Here is a 24,858-nt window from a genome sequence, read left to right as displayed (position 1 = left end):
TGCTGCTACAAGGCTTTTAACTAAGACACGAAAAAGAGAGCACATTACACCAGTGTTATGTTCATTACACTGGCTTCCAGTACATTTCAGAATTCATTTTAAAATCTTGGTATTGACTTTTAAAGCTTTGAATTGTGATTGTGATGCCCCTACCTACATTTCTGATCTTTTAGAACCCCGTGCTCCCTCTCGCAGCCTGAGATCATCTAATCAAAGACTGTTGGTAGTCCCCGAACTCGTTTTAAGACCAGAGGTGATGGATCTTTTACAGCGGTGGCCCCCAGGTTGTGCAATGCTCTCCCTCCATCATTACATTGCGTTGATTGTATTTATTCTTTTAAAAAGCAGCTTAAGACTCATTTATTTAGATTGGCTTTTAAATAGATTTGTGCTGTATGACTGATGAAGACTGTGAAGACTGATTACAGCAGGATTCATAACACTGACAGCAAACACACGGGCAGGAAACTCCGGCTAAACTACATCAGCAGCAACAAATGAGAACAATTTTAAGCTGTTGTGTCTCAGAAGATGCCCGTCTGCTTTCATGTGCTCTCCTTGGATTATTAACTATTATCAGTTTTCTTGTTTGACTAAAACATCTATTAATTCTGTCCAAAATGTTGCCGTGAGGTTTTTAACTCATTCTCATGAATCTTTCAAAGCTTCTGCTTTGGCTCCCTGTCAGCTTCAGACTCCAGTTTAACGTCTTGGTTCTTATCTTTATGGTCTTGTTCGTCTCATGTGTTCATTTTGTGTTTTGCTGCTGTTCTTGGTTTTAACAAGTGCAATAGAAATAAACTTTACTAACAGGAACAGAGACATGAAAGCGTTCAGCTGTGTCTAAAATAAAACTCCGAGCTGATTAAATCCTGTCACAAATATTTGCTCTTCTGTATTTGTATGATTAATTATTTTTTACCAGTTTCCTGTTCAAGACATGCCAGTGTTTAAAAGTCAAACCCACACAGACACATTCCTCCAACACAGAGAGGTCAAAGCTTTTTATTTTTTAAAGTTTGAAAGCCAAAGTAAAAAATCACACATTTCAGACCCTGAAGAAGTCACATGATCACAGAGTCATCAGCATATTTATGCAAAATCCTGATCTTGTTATATAACAGAAATAAAAATGGTGAAATCACAGCGCTGGGAGGAATCAGAGGGAGATTCATCTTCACATTACACAACAGGAACATTTGAAGCACAATTCAAAGCAGGGTCACATAAACTGTGTCAGACCTCTTTGCAGAGCCACTTAAAGCCCTGCTGCTCAGTGCTCGTGGCTTTTTGTTAATCCTGGTCTTTTTAGTTCAGTCTGACTGGTGTCTGTACATTCTGGAGTTACATGGAAGTCCAGAATCCAGCAGTTTGCTTCATTTTCTCTCTGGACAAATGAGAAAATTCACAGCCCTACAAACAGAAGGTTGTCTTTAACAAAGATGACTTGAAACTCACAGAACCACAGAAGGAAACATCTGAGACCAAAAGTTTATTAATCCTGCAGAGAAACTGCTGTGGGAACAACAGCCAACAAACATCAAGTCAATGAACTGACTTCCAGTAAGTAGTTCTGGGTCATCAGAGTCTAATTCAGTGATAACAAGACAAAAAACATTAAAATCTTGAACATGTGGATGTCCTCTGGTCTGAGGTGCTGGGGGTTCCTGTTAGAGACCAGCAGCTGGACGTCAGTGGTTGGACTGGTGGACTACTTCAGTGAAGAGTAGACGACGTCTGGCTCTGGTTTAATGTCTGAACACAAACACACACAGTTCAAACAACAGGAAACATGATTACAAGCTTTGTAGTTCAATTAAGACCTCCAATCTCCACCTCTCTGCATCACACACAGTCCCAGTTCAGACTTTACTGGGAACCAGCTCAGATACAGGGAGTGCAGAATTATTAGGCAAATGAGTATTTTGTCCACATCATCCTCTTCATGCATGTTGTCTTACTCCAAGCTGTATAGGCTCGAAAGCCTACTACCAATTAAGCATATTAGGTGATGTGCATCTCTGTAATGAGAAGGGGTGTGGTCTAATGACATCAACACCCTATATCAGGTGTGCATAATTATTAGGCAACTTCCTTTCCTTTGGCAAAATGGGTCAAAAGAAGGACTTGACAGGCTCAGAAAAGTCAAAAATAGTGAGATATCTTGCAGAGGGATGCAGCAGTCTTAAAATTGCAAAGCTTCTGAAGCGTGATCATCGAACAATCAAGCGTTTCATTCAAAATAGTCAACAGGGTCGCAAGAAGCGTGTGGAAAAACCAAGGCGCAAAATAACTGCCCATGAACTGAGAAAAGTCAAGCGTGCAGCTGCCAAGATGCCACTTGCCACCAGTTTGGCCATATTTCAGAGCTGCAACATCACTGGAGTGCCCAAAAGCACAAGGTGTGCAATACTCAGAGACATGGCCAAGGTAAGAAAGGCTGAAAGACGACCACCACTGAACAAGACACACAAGCTGAAACGTCAAGACTGGGCCAAGAAATATCTCAAGACTGATTTTTCTAAGGTTTTATGGACTGATGAAATGAGAGTGAGTCTTGATGGGCCAGATGGATGGGCCCGTGGCTGGATTGGTAAAGGGCAGAGAGCTCCAGTCCGACTCAGACGCCAGCAAGGTGGAGGTGGAGTACTGGTTTGGGCTGGTATCATCAAAGATGAGCTTGTTGGCCCTTTTCGTGTTGAGGATGGAGTCAAGCTCAGCTCCCAGTCCTACTGCCAGTTTCTGGAAGACACCTTCAAGCAGTGGTACAGGAAGAAGTCTGCATCCTTCAAGAAAAACATGATTTTCATGCAGGACAATGCTCCATCACACGCGTCCAAGTACTCCACAGCGTGGCTGGCAAGAAAGGGTATAAAAGAAGAAAAACTAATGACATGGCCTCCTTGTTCACCTGATCTGAACCCCATTGAGAACCTGTGGTCCATCATCAAATGTGAGATTTACAAGGAGGGAAAACAGTACACCTCTCTGAACAGTGTCTGGGAGGCTGTGGTTGCTGCTGCACGCAATGTTGATGGTGAACAGATCAAAACACTGACAGAATCCATGGATGGCAGGCTTTTGAGTGTCCTTGCAAAGAAAGGTGGCTATATTGGTCGCTGATTTGTTTTTGTTTTGTTTTTGAATGTCAGAAATGTATATTTGTGAATGTGGAGATGTTATATTGGTTTCACTGGTAAAAATAAATAATTGAAATGGGTATATATTTGTTTTTTGTTAAGTTGCCTAATAATTATGCACAGTAATAGTCACCTGCACACACAGATATCCCCCTAAAATAGCTAAAACTAAAAACAAACTAAAAACTACTTCCAAAAACATTCAGCTTTGATATTAATGAGTTTTTTGGGTTCATTGAGAACATGGTTGTTGTTCAATAATAAAATTATTCCTCAAAAATACAACTTGCCTAATAATTCTGCACTCCCTGTACAAATCACAGAGCTTCCATTCTGCTCACACTTTAACTGCTTCTTCAAACCTGGAGCCACAGATCTGTGCTGATCTTTAACTTTGATCACATGATTTCTTCTAGTGTGGGTTTAGTGTTTCTTTCTCTCAGCTTCAGTTCTTACTTTGAGTTTGTCATTAGTTCCCTCTGTGTTCCCTGTCTGTCCTCCCTCTGCCTCGTCTCTGTTCCCTGTTTTACTTCATTTATGTGTCGCTGTTCCTGGTTTCACTGACTGAGTTTGATTTTTGACTTCCAGCTAATAAAGCTCATGTTTTCCTCCCTCTGACCTCTGACATCCTCTTTCATAAATAATAACACATCCTTCCTCACATGAAACACACAAATGGTTCATCTGAGGTTTCTTCAAGCTTTTCTTCTCTTTTCCTTTTTTTAACAGCTTGTAAATCATTGACGATAGAAACCAGATGCTCTGAATGAAGTGATCTATGTTTCTACTTAAACTTGTTAAACTGAGTGCAGAAGTGTGTTCATACTAAAGTATGGCTACATGTAGAGCACTGTGTACCTGGATGCTCTGCTGATAACTGGGACTTATTCAAATATTCTGATATTTGTTCTTTGGGTGTTTATTCAGTCGTTGTCTTCTTTGACATCTGGCTCACTCACAGCATGATGTCTGTAAACAGGGTGAGCAGCTAGCTTGTCTCTGTCACAGATAAAGAGCAGCTGTACCTGGGCCTCCTTGTTCTGATGGGTGTTTGTCCATGACTGACGTCTTCAGTTCTCACTGCTGAGTAGATCACAGCTGAATCAGTCTCTGTACAATAAACACATTAAAATTACTGCAGGTAAAACTGCAAAAGTACTGTGATGTTATTACACTATATTTAGTTTTATGTGGCTTTTTGAATATATTAAGTGTTGCCTTTTTATAAACCACAATATCTTTTCACAGTTTTTCCATCCTAACACCTCTGCTGTGAAACTCAGACCCATATGGAAAAGAAATAGTAAAAACTTATATGATTTACTCATGAAAGTGGCCACTTTCTCATTACTTTCATATATTGTTTTAGTAAGTATCCAAAACATAAAAGTTTCATTTATATAATTTTTCAAAGGATCTTATATCTGTTTTCACTCTTGTATGCTTTTCATACAAGTTTCACACAAGACAGATACAAACTTTATAAGATTTATATATATCTTTTCCATATGGGGAGTGACCACAAAGAACTGTGGAGTTTCTGAGAAAAAAGCAGGTGGACGAGCACAAAGCTGCATCTTCTTCCAGTGCACACTGACACTCTTCACCACAGAGCTCAAAGCAAACATGTTCTCACAGCATGAACACTATTATTAGCCACAGTAAAACACACTGTGCTGTGTCACACAGGGTCACCTGCTTCAGACTAAGAGGAGTGAACAACAGGAAGTAGCTGCTGTGTATTTTTCACAACTTCAAAGACGACAAAAAATTTCATTGCACTAAAAAACATTTGCTTTGTTCTAAAACAGTATTAACAGAAATTAGTCAGTGGGCACTAAAACAGCCTTGTTTAAAAGTGAATTCCTCATTAAAAAAAAATCTAAAGATGAAAATGCAAAAAAGTCAAATTAAGACTGATGGCCTGTACATGTGCCATGTGGAATATTGCCTATTTAGATTGAATCCATGATGTTCTTGTTCAGCCTGAGAAATTATCCATGTGACTGATTAGTGATGGCTGCAGAGTCAGGAAGGGGAACTCTGGCCAAGTTGCCCCACTGTCAATGAAGCTGCTAAAAAGATGCATTGTGTACGAGCGTCTTTATTGATTAATCCTCTGTTTAGGTAGAGAATATTTCTACTCTTGAACTGTGGAAATATATATGTTGAGCAATTTTGACTCCGTTTGCAAATATACTGAGAGAACATTAGAGATGTTTAGAAGATTTATTTTTTGATATATTGTTGGCTCATGGGCATAACTTTGTGCTGAACTGTCTAAATAAATACATTTATTTGTTTTAAACGAGGACCACTGGCATTTTTGCTCGTCGGCTCTCCACTGATGTATTCAGAATCAGAATCAGAATAATTTATTAATCCATAAGGAAGTTATTGCCAGATGGCAAAAATACCACATGGTGACTCTGCTTATTTATGTATATATTCAATCATCTACATCATTGTATTGACACCAATAAACTATACCAACAACTATTCCTACATGACCTCGTAGAGCTAAACCTTGCTGAGCGAAGTATTTGATGGAAGCTACAATCTTCAATAATCCATCTGTTGCTTCCTCCTGTTGTCTGGCAACAGCTGAAGAAAGCTGTGAAGCTACAGTGTTTCGTTTTAAGCACAGATGTTTATGGCATGGATGTGTACCTGATTTTTTGCATGTGCCTAGAACCTGAAGAGAGCCTTTCTCCAATTTCTAAAGCCTGCACTCACAAAGGCAGGCTCACACTTGCTTGCAAATGTTGACTGATTTGAATAAATTTGGACCAGTAAAAACACAGAACCCCTTGTAGTGGCACCGTAATGCAACCAAGGAAAAGTTGTGAACCCTTTTAGTTTAAAAGACAACACACATTTAGCTCGCTTATGCACTGCTATAAACTCAGGATCAGGTTGTGCAGGTGATGATGTCTGAAACATCAAATCCTTCTCTGTCCCTGTCATCTGTGTTTGGTTCCTGACATGGGGCTCAAGTCCCTGTGGTAAACATGGCAAGAAAACTTGCCACTCTCTGAAATGACTATATCTTAAATGATTGTATTGCACATATTAACCCACTCCCTGCATGCACACAGTACAGCACAGCACGCTGCCAACCCCCCTCCACCCAACTGAATCATCTGTAAGCCCCTTCCTCACATATACGGCACATTGTTAACGTCAAAGTTAGCAGTGATTTTTGGTGACAGATGTGAACAAATAGGGAAAAATTTATTTTCCTTACATTGCAATTATTTTACATTTACAATTTTTGCAGATAAGCTAAAGAACAGCTAACAGATGTTTCTGTTACTCCTCAACTCACCGTTTCCGTCATAGACTACATCTTTTTGTAACCAACAAGCCTACAAACAGTGTTGGGGAGTAACGCAATACATGCACGAGAGTTACTCATATTTTGAATTTTAAATACGTAACTGTTACAGTTCTTTACAGTTACAGCTACCGTTACAGTTACCGTTTAAATAGACCCCCACAGAGTCGAGCTTTTCAGCTGCATTTCGATGTTGTCTGTGTCCAGCCAGTTAATGCGAGACAAATCCAGCTGCTCATTAAAGCTTTCTGGTTTGATCAGAAAAGAATACACTGGTCCAGACACCTGAAAGTCCCGAAAACGCGTTGTGAATTCTGTCTCGATTCTACAGATGTATCCGTGTATTTCTGTGGTGCTGATGCTGTGCTGAGCGGAGAGCTCCTGAAGCATTTGAAGTGTTGGAATGTGGAAATTTCAACATCGGTTGAAAAAACTGACAGCTAGCAACGTCCCTCTCACCAGTTGGCTAAGTTATTTTTAGCCAGTTACAAGTTCAGTCTGATAGTTGGGGTTGTTAGCTAAGATACCGTCATTAAGAAGTGGCATAACTAATGTGTCTATGTGAGCTAATTTGCGATGTGCATCGCTGGCCCAGCCATTTATTTTTTAATGCACCTTCTCAGATTAATTCACTGCGTCTCGTGCCATCAGTTAACCCTTCACGTGCCAGCTGTGCCCAGGGTTGCCGACCCCTGCTCTAATGTAAGCATCCTGTTGGTGGCATCAGTTACACAATGGACCCAGAGCCAGCACAACAGAGCCAGCAGTGCATGGGGAGGAATGCATTTCTTGGTAATTCCAACACCACTTCATAAGAAGAATGGGATGGATGAAACTTCAGTATCATCGATGTACCATATTGCTGTTTTGTCGCCCATGAAAAGGTTCAACAGTAGTGCAACCTCAGCAGCTGCAGCCTCCACTTCACGATGAAGTGAAGCAGCTCATAGCGGTGAGAATGACTGTCAGAGGAAAGCAGTTTGCATTAATAGATGATTAAACATGCAACTACTTTGCTGGCAGTAATTGAAATGATTAAAGGAAATCAACAAGCTATTTATGCAACATGATTAATAATTTTATTGAGAGGTTATATTGGCTGGATCTGATTATTGGTGGGGTCATAACCCCCCTAACGCGCCTGGGCATACTGTTAAGCAGCTAGCAAAGCTAAGCCCTCTGCTGGTGAATAGCAAAGAACATCAAGCTACTAGACGACACAACACATACAACACATATGGTTCTACTGTAGTGATGGTAAATTTGATTCTTTTTACTGAATAGAGTTTTAATGAGTCACTCACCAAAGTGAATCGGGTTTTTTGAGTCATTTGAGTCACTGAGTCAGTTGACCAGAGAGTGCAAAAAAATGTACATTTTCACTCAAACTTCATTTGTTTCTCTTTTCATGTAAATCCTACTGCTAAGATGAGTGATTCTAAAAGAAAACAACTATTTTATAGAGCAAAAAAGAGCAAAAAAAAAAAAAAAAATTCTAAAGGGAACATTTATTTTGTTTATTTTTATTTTATTAGTATTTTCCTTAAATGTGTCAAATATATAATTTCTCATCTAAATGTCCACTGAGCTGTGAGCCAGGGGGCGGTAATGCGCCTTAACATTGGTTGAAAACCAAGAAGAAGAAGAAGAAGAAGTAGCTGCGAGCCAGGAGGGAGGGGGTGAGTGAGTGAGTGAGTGAGTGAGTGATTCGTTCGCGCTATGATTCAGCACAGGAAAGGAGGGGGTGAGTAGCTCAAATGTGCTGTTAGCATGTTAGCAGAGCGATACTACTGTGAACTATTGTCTTGATGTGAGCTTCTACTCAGGGTTTTTTTCTTCCAGTTCAGAGCAGAAATGTTTTTGTTACGATACTGGATGTTGTGTTTTTCTCCACATTTTAATTATAAGCTAGATATATTTCTACTAATGGAATTAGTTTGCTAACAGCAACAGAGATGAGTCAGTGAGTCAGTTGGGCTTGTGAATCATGATTCACGAGTCAGTGAAGTGATTCTCGAGTATTTAACGATTCGTTCATGATTCGCGCATCACTATTCTACTGCTCTCTTTGCTTTTCAAGGCATAAACATGAAAGACTGCAGCAGATAATACACAAAACTAGTTGAAAAGAGAGTTTTTAGTATTACTTTTTTATCAGCAGAATGATCCCAGACACAGATCTGAGGAACCTTTTGTCTCAGCCTTGCTTGGTGACCCTGAGCTCTACTTTCTGAACTCTTCCATCGTCACTGGGAAAAGTGTTTGTAATGAGTGCTTTACACCAGTTGCTTTGGGCCACATTGCTCTACTCTAGCAGCCCAGTGTTGCCTTTCTCAATGTTAGGATATAACTTTAGAAACTTCTGACAAGCTTGAAGTGTGTGTAAATGCTTGAAAAGTGGTCTGCTACGTGCTGCTCTTGGTGCCATTGCTATTTATAGAGATCCATCCCTGTGAACTACCCAGGTGTACATGCCTTTTGAATGAGGAGTGAAACTGGACTAAGTATTTGAGGTGAGTCTCTCTTTTCACTATGGCAGACTGGTACAGCATCACTGCAGCCACAGCACCTATCCATCCGTTGATCCCGTTGGCCGTGAACTAGACCCTGAGATACATGAACCCCTCCACTCGGGGCAGGAACTCGTCCCTGACCTTAAGTGGGTACTTCATCATTTTCTAGCTGAGGACCACCACTTCACACTCTGCTGCGAATCATTCCAGTGCGAGCTGGAGGCCATCACCAGATGAAGCCAACAAAACCACACCATCTGCAAAGAGCAGAGATAGCTATGGCCAGAAATTCTGTCCATAAAAAGTTTGAACAGAAGCAGTGAAAAAAGTAGCCCTGGAGTCCATCACCCACAGACTTATTGCTGGCAATACAGACCGAGCTCTTGCAATGGGTTAGAAACTGCATACTACCAAAGCACACCCACGGGACCCCCAAGGTGGGACATGGTCAAATACCTTCTCCACAAAATACATGTAGACTGGTTGGGCAAACTCCCATGCCCCTCCAATATCCTTGAGAGGGTAAAGAGTTGGTCCAGCGTTCCACGACTGGGACAAAACGGCATTTTTCTTCCTGTTTCCGAGGTTCGTCTAACAGACAGACTCATCTCAGGATGTAGGCATAGACTTTCCTGGTGGCGACTGAGGAGTGCGATCCCTCTCTAGTTTGAGCACACCCTCTGATCCCCCTTCTTGAAGATGAATAGCACCACCCTGGTCTGCCAGTCGAGAGGTACCCCTCCTTAATTCTCCTCTTGTTTTTGTCAGGAAAAAGTGAAGAAACACAGGAACATGTAAAATGAGCATCTTGCTGCATTTCATTGGTATTAGAGACTACACAGTCTCTAAGTGCAGAATTTATAAAATTAGGAACTGGCTAAAGTGATACTTGTTTTCATTTCCTGCAATTGTGAAGAACAAAAGGTTATAATTAGAATTTATATTTAGTATTTATAAATCTTAACTCGTTTGATCTGCTCCTACAAATAAGCACAAGCAGAAATTCTGGACTTTTAACTGTATTAACAAATTTTACGGCTTTTCCAAAAAAAAAAAAAAAAAAAATCCATTATGGCCATTCATGCTACACAAAGTAAATAAGCAATAAACTGTTAGTCTCTTTAATCCCAATGCTCCCAGTTGCTGTGTTGAAATGGAAAACATCTGGGTTAAAGATCTGTTATTTAAATATAGAGACATGTGGTATCCACAGAAATGTCAAAATGTCAACTAAGCTCACAAAATCATTTCAACAACCACCAAACAGCTGAAACAGCAAATGATTAAAGAGCAGGGAAACAGATTCTGCAAAAAGATGTAACACAAAGTGTGGATAGTTCACCTGAGGACACGTACACTGACATGCCATTGGGTGCTGTCTGGCAGACATCTCACAGATCCTGAAACTGCGGTGTGTTATCACTCACCCTCCAAAATTCATTGAACCAGCAGCAAAAGAAGACCATACCTCTGCTTCACATTTGAAAAACATTGTAATTAATTCTCTCTTACTTTGGCTGTTTTGCTTTCACCATGATTAAACAGCCATTCCTGCACAGCTCTGTCAGTCTGCATCGAGACCAGTTTCTAATCAAAAATCTCTATTTTCTGCATTATTTGCTTGCTTATTGGGCACCAGTTTTGGACAGTGTTGTTGGCCGCTGTTCAATACCGCACAAATCTCAACTTTCACAAAATATGACAACCTTCCGTAAATTACTTTCTTATTGTTGTGGAGGGGTTTGTATCTTCTGTGGGGTTTCTGTGTTGGCGGGGGACTTTGTCGGTGGGGTCTCCCATGGAAAATTGTTCCTGGTTGAGGAACCAGACAAAGACAAGTGGACGACCACAAAGCTGCCATCTCTTTTAAATTAGAACTGACAAACTTCCCCACAGACCACAAAGCAAACATGATCACATGGCATGAACACTTTTATTAGCCTGAGTAGAACAAACTGGTGAGGAGTGTCACCTGCTTCAGATTAGGTGGAGTGAACAACAGGAAGGAGCTGCTGTGGTTTCACATGCAGAACTTCAGAATGATATTTGATACTAGAAGACAATTGCTTTGTTTAGTCTCATATCAATAATAAATCTCAATAATCCTGCTGATAACTTGTGTGGGGAGATGAGTCTGCGAGGAGCATTCACACACTTGCTGCACATCAGAGCATGTGTACAAAAAACTGGACTGTTGGACAAGAACTGTTCCATATTCTGACTGTTTGACTGATGTTCTCACAATTTTCTGTTTCACAAATGGTTGAATTTAACCCGCAAACACACACACACAAAACAAAAACAAACAAAGAAACTCTTCAACCCTGCCACTGCCGATCTCAAGCCTGGATAAGAAAAGAGGAGGGGCGAGTGAAAGTGATGTCGTGGTGACACAACAAAGGGTCCAGGGTAACAATAACAACAGGATTCATTCTAAAGGACATGGATGGGCACGTAAAATTTAGAAAAAAATGGATGAAAGATTTTAAAGATACATCTAAAATTGAAAGTTTGACCTAATGGCACTGCCAGAAAAAAGGTCATGTCATCACCAAAACCCACTAGGGTTCATCCACTTGTGGTCATTAATGTTGTCAGTAATTTTGAAAAGACTTGTATTCAAACTTTTAAAGATACATTTATCCTCAATTAAAAGTTTGTCCTGATGCTGCTGCTCGAGTTTCATTATCTAAGAGCTACTTATGTGTTCAAGAAATAAACAAAGTGCTTGACACAAACACTTGGTCAGTAATTGTATGTTGAAGGTAAACGTGTTCGTAAGATTGAAGGAGAATGCTAATATCTTAGCATGTTAGTATTAGCATGTAGCTTAAAGCAAAGCCTGAGTGACCCATGACAGAGACAGAAGAAGATCAGCTGTACCTCCCAGATTTGATTTCTTCTTCTTTGATGAGGATTTTTCCACAAGTGACGTCTTCAGTTCTCACTGCTGAGTAAACTGTAGCTGGATCACTGTCTGCACAACAAACACACACAGAGGACATCAGTGCAGGAATAACAGCTGATCATATAGAAACTGACAGATAATGTTTGGAAGTGGAATTTAGATTCACTGAATGAATCAGACCTGATACAGGAGGAAGAAACTGAGCTTTTATCAGCAGGATGAATGTTTCTGATTAACATGTCAGGATGTCACAGAAACCACCAAATTATTAACTTAGAATAATGTTAGATTTAGATTTTAAATATGGTGTGATTATTGAATATGAATCAGCAAAGGGAATTTTAAAAAACAGCACATTCTGTATATATATATATAATACAATTCAACATATGACTGGTAAAAAACAAAAACAAAACAAAAAAAAAAAAACAGTATTAGAGTTTTATCTGTAGACTCGTGGTCTGTGTGCAGAGTTTACGGTTTGTTTTATTTCTGTCAGAAACAGGATGCTGGACGACTGCAGAGCTGTTAGCTGCAGTTAACCACAGACCACAAACACACAGTCCAGCTCACAGTGAACAACACTCAGTAAGTACAGAGTTAAACATTCATGGTTACATTTGGTTTGATCTTTGAAATCTAAATGAACACTGCAGACAGTTTATCACTAAGTGTGTAAGTGTGTTTTATATTTCATAACTGTGAATATAAACCATCCATCACATGATAACAGTAAGAAATAGTGCTCATAAACATAAATCTAATTCTAACCATCATCCTAAAACCCAGGATAAATTATGTGAAGAAGGTCAAAGGAAATGTCCTTAAACATTATATTATATTATATTATATTATATTATATTATATTATATTATATTATATTATATTATATTATATTATAAAGCAGTGTCACAGTGCCTACATCCATCTTTCACTGATGGAGCAGACACTGGGCTCGCTCATGTTATAGACTCTGTTATCCAAGAAAGAAGATAAATGGAGTTTAAAGTATTCTGAACATCAGCATGTGTCAGTTATATTTTTGTGTTTCAAATCAAAAACAAAGTTTTAAGGGAACGTGTGGATTATTAGCGAAAAATCAGATTAAAAGAAAAAAGTCCTATGATTTGTTTGGTCTGTGGTAAAACTTTGTAGTAAAGGGATTTTCTATTACAATATGTTAAATGAAAAAGTAAACTAAAGCTTAAACATGCTTAGTTAGGTTTTTAGTTTATTTAATAACCCAGTAAACAGAAAAATCAAATGGGGGTGGGGGGGTTACCTCTTCTTTCCTTGATTGGCTTTTGTCGATTATTTAATATTTTGATGTCACTGTATGTGATGTCATTGGGGATGGCATCTTCTTCGGGTTCTTCTTTATCTGCTGATGTGAATCAAAGTGAACACGAATATCATTCAATAATGGACCAAACATATAAAACAGCAAACAAAACACAGTTTAAATAAATCACTTTATGAAATCCAGAAATTTGAGTCTCACCTTCTGGTTTCCTGTGAACACATCGTTTTCTCAGCAGAACCACCAACACCAGTAGAACCACAACACAGACTGATCCAACACATGATAATGCAGAGATAACAGGAGGAGAGAGTGATGGAGGAAGAGTGATGGAGGTGGAACCAGGAGCAGAGGTGGATGTAGGTGGAGGTGTGGATGTAGGTGGAGGTGTGGTGGTGTGTTTGTCTAAAATGAAGCAAACACAGTCATTAAGTTGTCGTCACATTGTGAATGTTGAAAGCTGCAGAAACACAGACAGGTGAGTGTGTCACCTGTGACAGTGATCCAGCTGGATGGAGACTCTCCATGACCGCTGATGTCACACTTGTAGAGGCCTTCATCAGACCTGGAAACATGCTGGATGGTCATGTGACCTGTAGGCTGCTTCCTGATGAGGGACCCATCTTTATAGAAAGCAGCTGGGAGGTTGGAGGGAGTGGTCTTTGTTTTACAGAGCAGAGTGACGTCATCTCCCTCCATCACAGGGAGGACAGGACTCTGCAGGATCACTGATTTATCTGAGCACAGAGACAAACTACAGCATTTCATCCATTTACACACAGCTTCATCAACACTAACTCCACACACTCAGCTTACCAGTGACTGTCAGGTTAACCATGCCTGCTGTGTTTCCTCGACTCCTGAGCAAAGATAAAGAGTCAGTTCAGACCTGCAGTTGGTCCTCGTGGTGTTTTGAACTTGAATTCAGCCTGATTTGTTTTTCATGTCTTCTCCTCCATCATCAGTTATCAGGAGAGCAGACAGTCAAAGTACAAGAATTCAAACAAACAGAGATTCTACTTACAGAGCAGACACAGCACAGATGTTTCCTTCATCGTCCTTCTCACTCATTTGAGCTTTTTTTCATTTCTCTTAGTGACACCAAGTAAAGCCCGCCCTCTTCCTCTGAAGATGTCCTCTTCCTTTGTTAGTACAGAGACACACAAATGTGTCCTGCTTTGTTAATCTGTTGGCTTGTTGTAAAGTGTTGGTAGGTGTTGTGAAGCGGGTGTGTGAGGCACGTGGGTGTGATGAAAGGTTGAGCAAGTAAGCAGGATGTGGAGCAACAGTTTTTTGACCGTTGCTGTTTGTTGTTGTTTAGTTATAACAGAACAAATGTAAACAGAGTGCTGGAGACTTTTGTTTTGTACTTTTGGTTTGTATGGAGCAAATAAAAATTTTCCTTTTTTACATTGGCCTCGTTTTTGCAACCGAAAGGTATACAAGCCATCTAAGAAAGGCACGAGTCAGAAACTTTACTCAGTGAGAGAGGCAGATATGAGCTGAAACACAGGAATCAAACCAGGGACGCTGCTGTTATGGAGCTGAACTGGAACCATTCAGACACTGAGGCCCTCTGAACACATTTTAATTACAGCTGTGCAGAGACACACTGATGACTGACTGGAACACTATGATTCACATTTTACATTAACACCATCCTCACACATGGTTTATATATGGCCACTAGAGGGAGATGTTGGACTTTAAACACTAACATGGAAACAAGCAGATCATCAGTGATGCTTCATCAGTGTGATGACTCCTTATTCTGCTTGTTTCTTCCTTTCCTCTTTCTCATTTCCCATCTTGCATCCTTGATTCTGCCCCGCCAGCCACCCTGGTACTGCCCCTTGAGCCCACTGCACCACCTCCTCCACTGCAGTGGAGCCAGAGACCGCACCCCTGCCACAGTCCCCCTGTCTCCTCAGCTTCCTGTCTTTGACCTGATAGCTTTTAATTAAAAATAGATAAAACATCTCGACATCCTCATGTTTTAAACCTTGTTTTAAAGTTGACTGATCTCCATCATGAACAGTTTTGTTAAAGTCCACAAACAGCAGCATCTTATGATGTCAGGTGTAACAGAGATAATTACATGTTTCATATTTACGGACACTTAAATACATTCACAGCATAAATCAGTGTGACAGATATCAGAGCTCACTCACAGGAGTCCTCCCTCCACAGCTGCATATTCCAGCTGTGGCCACACCTCTTTTCTACCTGAAGGTCAAAGGACTCCTAAAGGATCCACCTTTGCATGATTCCAGCTCCTCCTGCAGCCTCCTCTCTCCTTCTGCCAGGAAGTCTGAGCTCCAGTTTCGGTGAGACTCTATGACTGTAACTAGATGTCACTGATTAGCAGATAGCTGTGTGAGGAAATCCACCAGAAGCCTCTCCCACACCCGCACTGCGCTTCTGCAGCTTATATCACCTCTGGAGGGTAATTGGTGGTAAACGAGGGCAGATGAGCAGCAGGTGTGTCCTAAAGGAGAAGGCAGGGGCAGAGAGGGACAAGGGGAGGGACAAGAAAGAAGGAGGAGGAGAGGAAGAGGACAACACCACGCCCACACACTCCCTCAGCCTCACAGGATGTAACATCTCAGAATATGAGGAAGATCCACAGTGTTAATAACAAACACACAGAGATATCAAATCTACATTTAAATCTGTGGTGACATGTGACATGATGAACGTCACATGATTTATCTTCTCTGCCAATGACACAAATTAAAAAGGAATAATTTAAAGTGAAGAATCGAGCACAGCATCCCAGGATGAAAAGATGGTCTCCAAACTGATGGTTCACAATCCTTTTACTGAACAGCTTTGAATGTGATCACACAGTAAAAGCTACAAAATATACAGAATAAAATTACCATTGGTAACTCAAACCGTTAATCTTTTTCCTTATTAATCATAAATGAATTACTTTAAATGATGACACCTTTAAGGCCCTTGAATCTCTACATTGAGCGCTTTTGCCGTGTATATTTATTCAACCCTTCTAACATTTAGCCTCTTACCTTTTTTTTCTATACCATGAGATAAAATACACCATATTATTTTGACCAAATAGCATATATGGCCTGTGGCCTGTATTTATATAGCGCTTTACTAGTCCCTAAGGACCCCAAAGCGCTTTACATATCCAGTTCTGCAGCACTATATACATATGGACCGTATTAACATAGGGAAGAACATGTATATATATAAAATGTACAATATACAAGCCGTAAGTAATATGTAATAAATAGTGTTATGTATGTACAGTTGGGTTATTCCACATAGAATTGGTATTGCACAGTGGTGGTCCATAGAGGAAGTGGGAAGTGGGGGGCTGTGTTATCTGTGCATGTGTGAGTTCAGGGTGGTTATGGCTTTGGGGAAGAAACTGTTTTTGAGTCTGTGGGTTTTTGTGCTGATGCACCTGTAGCGCTTCCCTGAGGGAAGCAGGCTGAACACATTGAAACCAGGGTGGGAGCTGTCCTTGATGATGTTTGCTGGTCTGCTGAGGCAGCGGGTGTCATGGTCCTGGGCCATGTTGGCCCACTACTCTTAGTTTTTGTGCATTTTGTATTTTTCTCTTTATTTAGGCATTAGTTCCTGGGTCGTTCAGTTAAAATGTTCCTTATTTGGTTACCCTCTGTGTGCCCCTCTGTATCTGTGAACCCCGTGTCCCCTCCTTGTGTTTTATTCCATGTTTCCCCAGCTATGCCTGTGTTCTCCCCGTCCTCTCTCTCCTCCTGTCTGCACCTCTGCGTACTTCCTGTTTTACTTTGATAGTCTCCCGTCAGTGTTGTTTACCCCTGCCATGTCTCGTTATGATTATCTGTGTCAGCTGTGTTCCCCGTGTGCTCCCACTTCCCTCGTTAACCCTCTGTGTATTTATGTGCATGTCTTTCTCTGTTCAGTGTCGCGTCGTCAATGTCTCCTCCCCGAACCTGTGTGTCTCTCTGTGTTCCCTCGGTCCTCAGTTTAGTTTACCCAGTTTAGTTCTGTTACTTTGTAAGACCTGCAATAAAGCAGCGTTTTTGAGTTCATCTTCTGTTTCTGTGAGTTTTGCGTTTGGGTCCTCATCTGCCTCCACACAGCCGGTTCATGACAGCGGGAGGAATAAATGTCCAACAGGGAGGGGAGAGGGCAGCCGATGATCTTTTGTGCTGTCTTGACCACACTCTGAAGCCTCACTCTATCCGCCTTGGTGCAGCTGCCGTACCATACCGTGATGCAGTAGGTTAGCAGGCTCTCAATGGACGAGCGGTAGAAGGTCAGCAGCAGGTTGGAGTTCGGCTTGTACTTCCTGAGGACTCTCAGGAAGTGCAGCTGCTGTCAGGCCTTCTTGATGACTGCTGAGATGTTTTTCGTCCAGGAGATGTCAGCAGAGATGAGGACACCAAGGAACCGGAAGGTATGGACCCTCCACACACTCCCCGTTGATGTAGAGGGGGGCCAAGTCGGTGTTGTGTCTCCTGAAGTCAACAATGAGCTCTTTGGTTTTCTTAGTGTTCAGTGCCAGGTTGTTTTCTGAACACCAGGCTGCCAACTTCAGGACTTCCTCTCTGTAGTCTGCCTCGTCTCCCTTTGAGATGAGTCCGACTACCGTGGCGTCATCAGCAAACTTGATGATGAGAGTGTTGTTGTGGGTCGGACTGCAGTGGTGGGTGTAGAGAGAATACAGGAGGGGGCTCAGCACACAGCCCTGTGGGGAGCCGGTGCTCAGTGTGCGAGTGGAGGAGAGATGAAGGCCGAGTCTCACAGTCTGGGGCCGGTTTGTGAGAAAGTCCTTTATCCAGGCACATGTGAGAGGAGGGAGGCCAAGAGTTACCAGTTTGTTGATGAGGATGTCCGGGATGATTGTATTAAAGGCTGAGCTGTAGTCCACAAAGAGCATTCGGACGTAGCTCTGCCGCTGCTCTAGATGACTCAGCACAGCGTGGAGGGCTGTGGCTATGGCGTCTTCTGTGGATCTGTTTGCACGGTATGCAAACTGGTGGGGGTCGAATTCTGGGGGGAGGTAATCCTTGATGTGCTGAAGGACTAGTCTCTCAAAGCATTTCATGATTACCGGTGTGAGGGCCACAGGGCGGTAATCATTCAGGCTGGAGATGGGAGACTTCTTCGGCACTGGGATGATTGTGGCTGATTTTAGACAGGATGGGATGGCTGCCTGATCCAGTGAGAGGTTGAAGAGTCTGGTGAAGATGAGGGTGAGCTGGTGTGCGCATGCTCTTAGTACCTTGCCAGGTACTCCGTCTGGACCGGCCGCCTTCCTGGGGTTCACTGCTAGGAGCACACGTCTGACATCGTGCTCCGTTACAGTGAGTGGAGCGGTGCAGGAACCAGGTGAGGGTGAGGATGAGGATGGGAGCAGGGCTGAGGCAGATGAGTGCTGCTGTTGTGGTGTTTCAAAGCGGGCGAAGAAGCTGTTTATTTCCTCTGCCAGCTGCACACTCGGATTTTCTGTTTTCGCAGTGCTGCCTCTGTGGTTGATGATGTCTTGCATTCCCTGACACGCCTCCCGTGTGTTGTTGCTGGACAGGTGGGACTCGATGTTCCTTTTGTGGTCTGACTTGGCTTTTTTAATCCCCCTTTTCAGGTCAGCTCGAGCAGCCCTGTACAGAGCTCTGTCACCTGATCTGAAGGCGGCATCGCGGGCTTTGAGGAGTGAGCGGACCTCGCTGGTCATCCAGGGTTTTTGATTTGGGAAAACCCGAATGCTTTTGTCCACAGTCACATTTGCAGTACAGAACTTGATGTAGTCCAGTACTGATCCTGTGAAAGTTTCTAGGTCCTGGTGTTCAAATATGTCCCAGTCTGTCTCTGTGAAGCAGTCCTGCAGTTTGTGGAGAGCATTTTCCGGCCAGGTTGTAACAGTCCTTGTGGTGGGCCTGGCACTGCGCCTGAGGGGGGTGTAGGCTGGGGAGAGCAGGAGGGAGAGATGGTCGGACTGACCGAGGTGGGGGAGGGGTATGGCTCTATATGCATGCTTGATGTTGGAGTAAACATGATCTAGAGTGTTTTCTCCTTTGGTGGGACATTTGACATGCTGATAGAACTTTGGGAGTACAGTCTTTATGTTGGCCTTATTAAAGTCACCTGCAATAATGTGAACACCATCCGGGTGGGCCCGCTGCTGTTCATTAATGGTGTTCAGCAGGATAGAGAGCGCCGTGTTTACGTTGGCATCGGGTGGAATGTACACAGCCGTGATGATCACTACTGTTAGCTCTCTCGGTAGAAAAAAAGGCCGGCATCTTACCGACATGTACTCGAGGTTCGGGGAGCAGTGACTGTTTATAATTGTCCCGTTGTTGCACCAGCTTTCATGCACGTAAATACAGAGCCCTCCCCCCCTGCTCTTACCGGAGTCCTTTGTCCTGTCCCAGCGGAGCAGAGTGCGGCCTGCTAGTTGAACGCTAGCATCGGGTATTCCCGGGTGAAGCCAGGTTTCAGTGATGATCAAGGCACAGCAGTCACGAACATAGCGATTTCCCACTAGAATAGAATAGAATAGAATTCAACTTTATTGTCATTGCACATGTCACAGGTACAGGGCAACGAAATGCAGTTTGCATCCATCCAGAAGTGCTTAAGCCGCGATATAGATATATTACAATATATATTAGCAATAATATAGATGTGTAAGTATATTACAGAAATGGGTCTATTATGGTATGTTATAATGTACACGGTGTGAAGTATGTTATGAATATTCTATAACTATAAGTATGTACAGGCTGTAGTGAGTACAAGCTATGAACAGGATATAAATATGAAATAAAAACTATACAGAAATCTGAGATATACAGTTATACAGAAATGTGAACTATGCAAGTTATAAACAGTTGTAGGATTGAAAAATTATCATATGTACAGAATGATATTCACACAGAACTATACAGTAGTGCAGTTAGGATAATTGTGATAGTGATAAAGTGCTAGTGGTTGTGGGTGTGTGTATGTTCAGTCCATGAGTTTAACGTGGGTCAGATGTCAGGAGGCAGAGTTCAGGAGTCTGACAGCTGTGGGGAAGAAGCTGTTCCGGTACCTGGTGGTCTTAGTCCGGAGGCTCCTGTAGCGCCTCCCAGAGGGCAGGAGGGTGAAGAGTCCATGTGATGGGTGACTGGGGTCTCTGATGATTTTCCCAGCCCTTTTCAGACACCGCTTCCTGTAGATGTCCTTTATGGCAGGAAGTGGTGCTCCGGCGATGCGCTGGGCAGTTTTCACGACCCTCTGCAACGCCTTCCGGTCCGAGGCGGAGCAGTTCCCGTACCAGACTGTTATACAGTTGGTCAGGATGCTCTCGATGGTGCAGCGGTAGAAGTTCACCAGGATGTCTGAGGACAGGTGGTTCTTCCTCAGAGTCCTCAAGAAGAAGAGGCGCTGGTGAGCCTTCTTGACCAGCTTGGAGCAGTTGGTTGTCCAGGTGAGATCCTCGGAGATGTGGACTCCCAGGAACTTGAAGCTGCTCACACGCTCCACAGCCGTCCCCTTAATGTGGATGGGTGGATGTGGGTCAGCATTCCTCCTGTAGTCCACGATGAGCTCCTTGGTCTTCTCGGTGTTAAGCAGCAGGTTGTTTGTGTCGCACCACTCAGCCAGACGATCCACCTCCTCCCTGTAGGCGGTCTCATCGTTGTCACTGATGAGGCCAATCACCGTGGTGTCATCTGCAAACTTAATGATGGTGTTAGAACCATCAGCAGGTCTGCAGTCGTGGGTGAAGAGGGAGTAGAGGAAAGGGCTCATCACACAGCCTTGTGGTACACCGGTGTTCATTGTGATTGTTGATGAGCAGTGGTTATCCAGTCGGACATGTTGGGGGCGGTTGGTCAGGAAGTCCAGTAACCATTTGCAGATGAGGGAACTGATGCCCAGGTCTGTCAGTTTCCTGATGAGTTGTGAGGGGTGGATTGTGTTGAATGCTGAACTGAAGTCTATAAACAGCATTCTGGCGTAGGTGTTGTTGTTGTCCAGGTGTGAGAGGACAGAGTGCAGTGCGATGGAGACTGCATCCTCTGTGCTCCTGTTCTGGCGGTATGCGAATTGGTGGGGGTCCAGGGTGGGTGGGAGACAGGATTTGAAGTGTGCTAAGACCAGCTGCTCTAAGCACTTAGTGATGATGGGGGTGAGTGCTACTGGGCGGTAGTCATTGAGGCTAGATGGGTTGGAGTTTTTGGGTATCGGGACGATGGAGGTGGTTTTGAAGCAGGCCGGTACCACAGCGTGGGCCAAGGACAGGTTGAATATGTCTGTGAGCACTCCTGCAAGCTCCCCAGAACACGCTCTGAGAACACGCCCGGGGATGCCATCAGGACCTGCAGCCTTGTGGACATTGATCCTGCTCAGCACCGCTCCTACATCGGTGGGGGAGAGAGTCAGAGGTTGGTGGTCTGGCGTCGTGTCTGTTTTGGTTGTGGTCGTGGGGTTCCCTCGCTCAAAACGAGCATAAAAGTTGTTGAGCTCGTTGAGGAAGGAGACATCAGAGGATGCGGGGGAGGGTTTGATGGTCCTGTAGTCTGTAATGGTCTGGAGTCCTTGCCACATGCGTCGGGGGTTGGAGTTGGAGAAGTGTTCTTCTACCTTCTTTTTGTAGTGGTGTTTGGCTTTTTTGATGCCCTTCTTTAGATTAGCCCTGGCTGTACTGTAGGCATGTGCATCTCCTGACCTAAAAGCAGTGTTGTGGGCCTTCAGGAGGAGACGAACATCCCGGTTCATCCAAGGCTTCTGGTTGGGGTACATGGTGATCCGTTTCTGGGTGGTGACACTGTCTGTGGTTTTGGAGATGTAATCCAGTACAGATGAGGCGTACTGGTCCAGGTCTGTGTTGGTGAACATATTCCAGTCTGTGTTTTTAAATCTGTCCTGGAGCACTGCGTCTGTCCCCTCTGGCCACACTTTAATTGTCCTCACAGTAGGTTTCACACGTTGGATGAGTGGTGAATACCTAGGTGTGAGGAACTAGTTGTAATTCCAGGTCGTCCGTTTTTTGCACGAGGGATCTGGCGTTGGAGAGATAGAGGCTCGGCAGAGGTGGCTTGTGTGGTTTGTTTTTTAGCCTCAGCATAATGCCGGACCTACGGCCCCGCTTTTGCTTCCTCTCCCTCCGTCTGCGCCTCCGCCTAGTCCCGATAACAATCCACGGGGAGCCCGGTGGTCTCGCTATGTGATCTGGGATGTTGTGTGTGCGAAGAAAGTCCAGTGAAACAGATGTTTGATGCTGGTCACCGATGTCTATGAGGCTCTGGCGGGTGTAGCAAACTTTGAAAGTAGAGCCGATGGTGCAGAAAAAAATAAGAAAGACATACAAACTAAGCAAACTAAACAAAAAAAAAGGAGTACTGAGACGGAGAGCCGTAAGCGCTGCCATCTTGCACAATAAATAAATAAACTCTGAGTGCATCATTCAGTTGAACCTGATCACTGGATCCTGAGTCAGACTGTTTATCCTTAATCTGCAGCACTTCATAGAAACTCAGATTTACAGTTCCAGTGAGGGGACTCAGGAGGTATGTAACCATCCACGACTTTGTTCATGCAAATATCGACATGTGTGGTGTTAAGGTTCATTTTAAGGAGAGAGAGATGGTGGAGATCGGAATAACACACTGACCCTGTCAGGTGGAGTCAACGAAGATTTTAATGAAACACACGCAGCGTGGGAGATGTTCCACTGTACGCAGACAGCATCAGATCTCATCTCCAAAACTTCAGAACACAGTTTTTATGCATCGGGGTATAACGCCACCTCTTGCATTCACCAATAAAATACACAATACGTCAACTCAAAACCACAAATGTTCTATTTGACAACTTGTGACACAATTAAAAGGACACTAGGTTCCATCTTCTCCCCGGTGGTTTCCCGCAAGCCCGCTCAGCTCTCGCATCGTGCACCTGCTTCTTCATCAAACAGTCACGTACACCAACATAAAACTGCAACCCTAGCAAAACATGCTTAAACTTTCACCTACAAATGAACCTCTCTAACTCTATGTGTGTGTGTGTGTATGTCTGTGCATGTGTGATCCTCGCGCTGCACTTTAATTGACCTCAGCTTAGGCAACCAGGCTAAGGCCATCCTGTGTGTACTGATCTTGACTTATATGTAAAATGTATAAAGCAAATGTTTCAATCTAATACAACTACTTAAAACTTAATCAAAGCTTAATCAAAGATATAAATGCATAATAAAATAACCTGCCCAAAAAAACTTGCACTCAGACTCTGCTTTCAGTTTCACTTCTGCAGAAGCAAGCCCTACACACATGCAGTTTCCTGTCTCATTTTGGCACAGAGTATACTTCCTGTCACAATGCAGTCTGCATAGAAACATTTAAGATTATAAACGCCCTCAAAAGCCTTTAGAATTATAGATTCAACTCAACAGTTTAACGTGGTTCTTACTGGACCTGTAATAAAGGCTGATATGATACCAATATGTTTGAACATCTGAATGCAATATCAATAGTGTTATTAATGGAATGGTGACGATGATTATAAAAATAGCAGCAAATAATAGCAGCAAAATATCCCTATACTCAACATTTGGTTCTCACTGAACCTGTAATAAAGACTAATTAATTGGGTGCCAATATGTTCAACCTATGAATACAATATCAATACTTCAATAAATGTGTCAATGCAAATGCTTGCTATATGATTATGATGCAACAGTAATAACAAAATAATAAAAATAGAATTAATAAAAATAAAATAATAAATGGAAATAATAAAAATAACAAAAAAAATAATACTTCCTTCCTTACAGTGGTCTCCACAGAAACTTTAGACTCTAAGCTAAATGTCCACATAAACAATTTCTATAATCACCAAAAAACAGCAAAAACAAGCATGATTAAAACAGCAGTTATGTAATTGTGAAAAAGTCCACTAATGAGCCACAAAAATATAAAACTTTACAATATCTACAAAATTTACATTTTTTTTTATTCTTCCTGCAGCAAAAGTTATGTTGACGACGTTGGAAAATGTCAGAGTGTCAGGATCAGACTGAGAGAAATGTCTGAGTGTATGTTGGATCAACCTCAGGTTGTTGGTTCATTTTCTCTGACTCATTTTTTACAGCTCGACATGTCAGAGTGACGTCCTGTCCAGACTCAGCTGGGATGATTTTTTGGTCTGAAAGAGGAAACAACACAGAGCAGAGAGGTTAAAGGTCAAAGTACAATTATGATCAGAATAATTGACTTTAAATATTTTGTTTATTTCTTCTGACATTTGAGTTTTTAGTCATGTTGGATTTAATGAACCTCTGAACATCCAGCAGCTATTTAAATGTTTTAAAGTTGAGTTTTCATAGTTGAACATGTTCTGTTGTCTCGTTCTCTTTAATCTCTCTCACACTCCTGTCACACTGGTGTGTGTGACTGCAGCAGCATCTGCACATGTGCAGCTGTCGCTGCTCCTCCTACACTCAGCTTCAGTCTAACCTGATGCCACACTCAGCACTTCCTGCTTATAGTTTTGTTAACATGTTGATGTTTGGTAGGTTTGACTGTGAAGTTCATACCAGAAGAATTTAAATATGAAGCCAGAGTGATGAGTTAGTGAGCTGTGTCAGGCAAACAGTCAGAGTCGTCTCTCTCACCAACCTGGTTAAATCACCATGGTAACGTATGCTGAACACATGT

The 24,858-nt window shown here is 42.5% G+C and overlaps 1 long non-coding RNA gene across 1 annotated transcript; it reads right to left on the bottom strand.

Moving 5' to 3' along the window:
* Positions 1-10,774: 10,774 nt before the first annotated feature.
* On the bottom strand, positions 10,775-13,584 carry LOC109201394 (uncharacterized). Its single transcript, XR_002061420.2, has 4 exons — positions 13,400-13,584; positions 13,181-13,282; positions 11,874-11,967; positions 10,775-11,335 (listed from the first exon to the last, which is right to left on the bottom strand). It is a non-coding gene; the product is annotated as an uncharacterized LOC109201394 (long non-coding RNA).
* Positions 13,585-24,858: the final 11,274 nt, after the last annotated feature.

The sequence above is a fragment of the Oreochromis niloticus genome, linkage group LG3 (assembly GCF_001858045.2).
Source record: "Oreochromis niloticus isolate F11D_XX linkage group LG3, O_niloticus_UMD_NMBU, whole genome shotgun sequence".
Classification (NCBI taxonomy): Eukaryota; Metazoa; Chordata; class Actinopteri; order Cichliformes; family Cichlidae; genus Oreochromis; species Oreochromis niloticus.
This window is presented reverse-complemented; position numbering and strand designations above follow the sequence as displayed.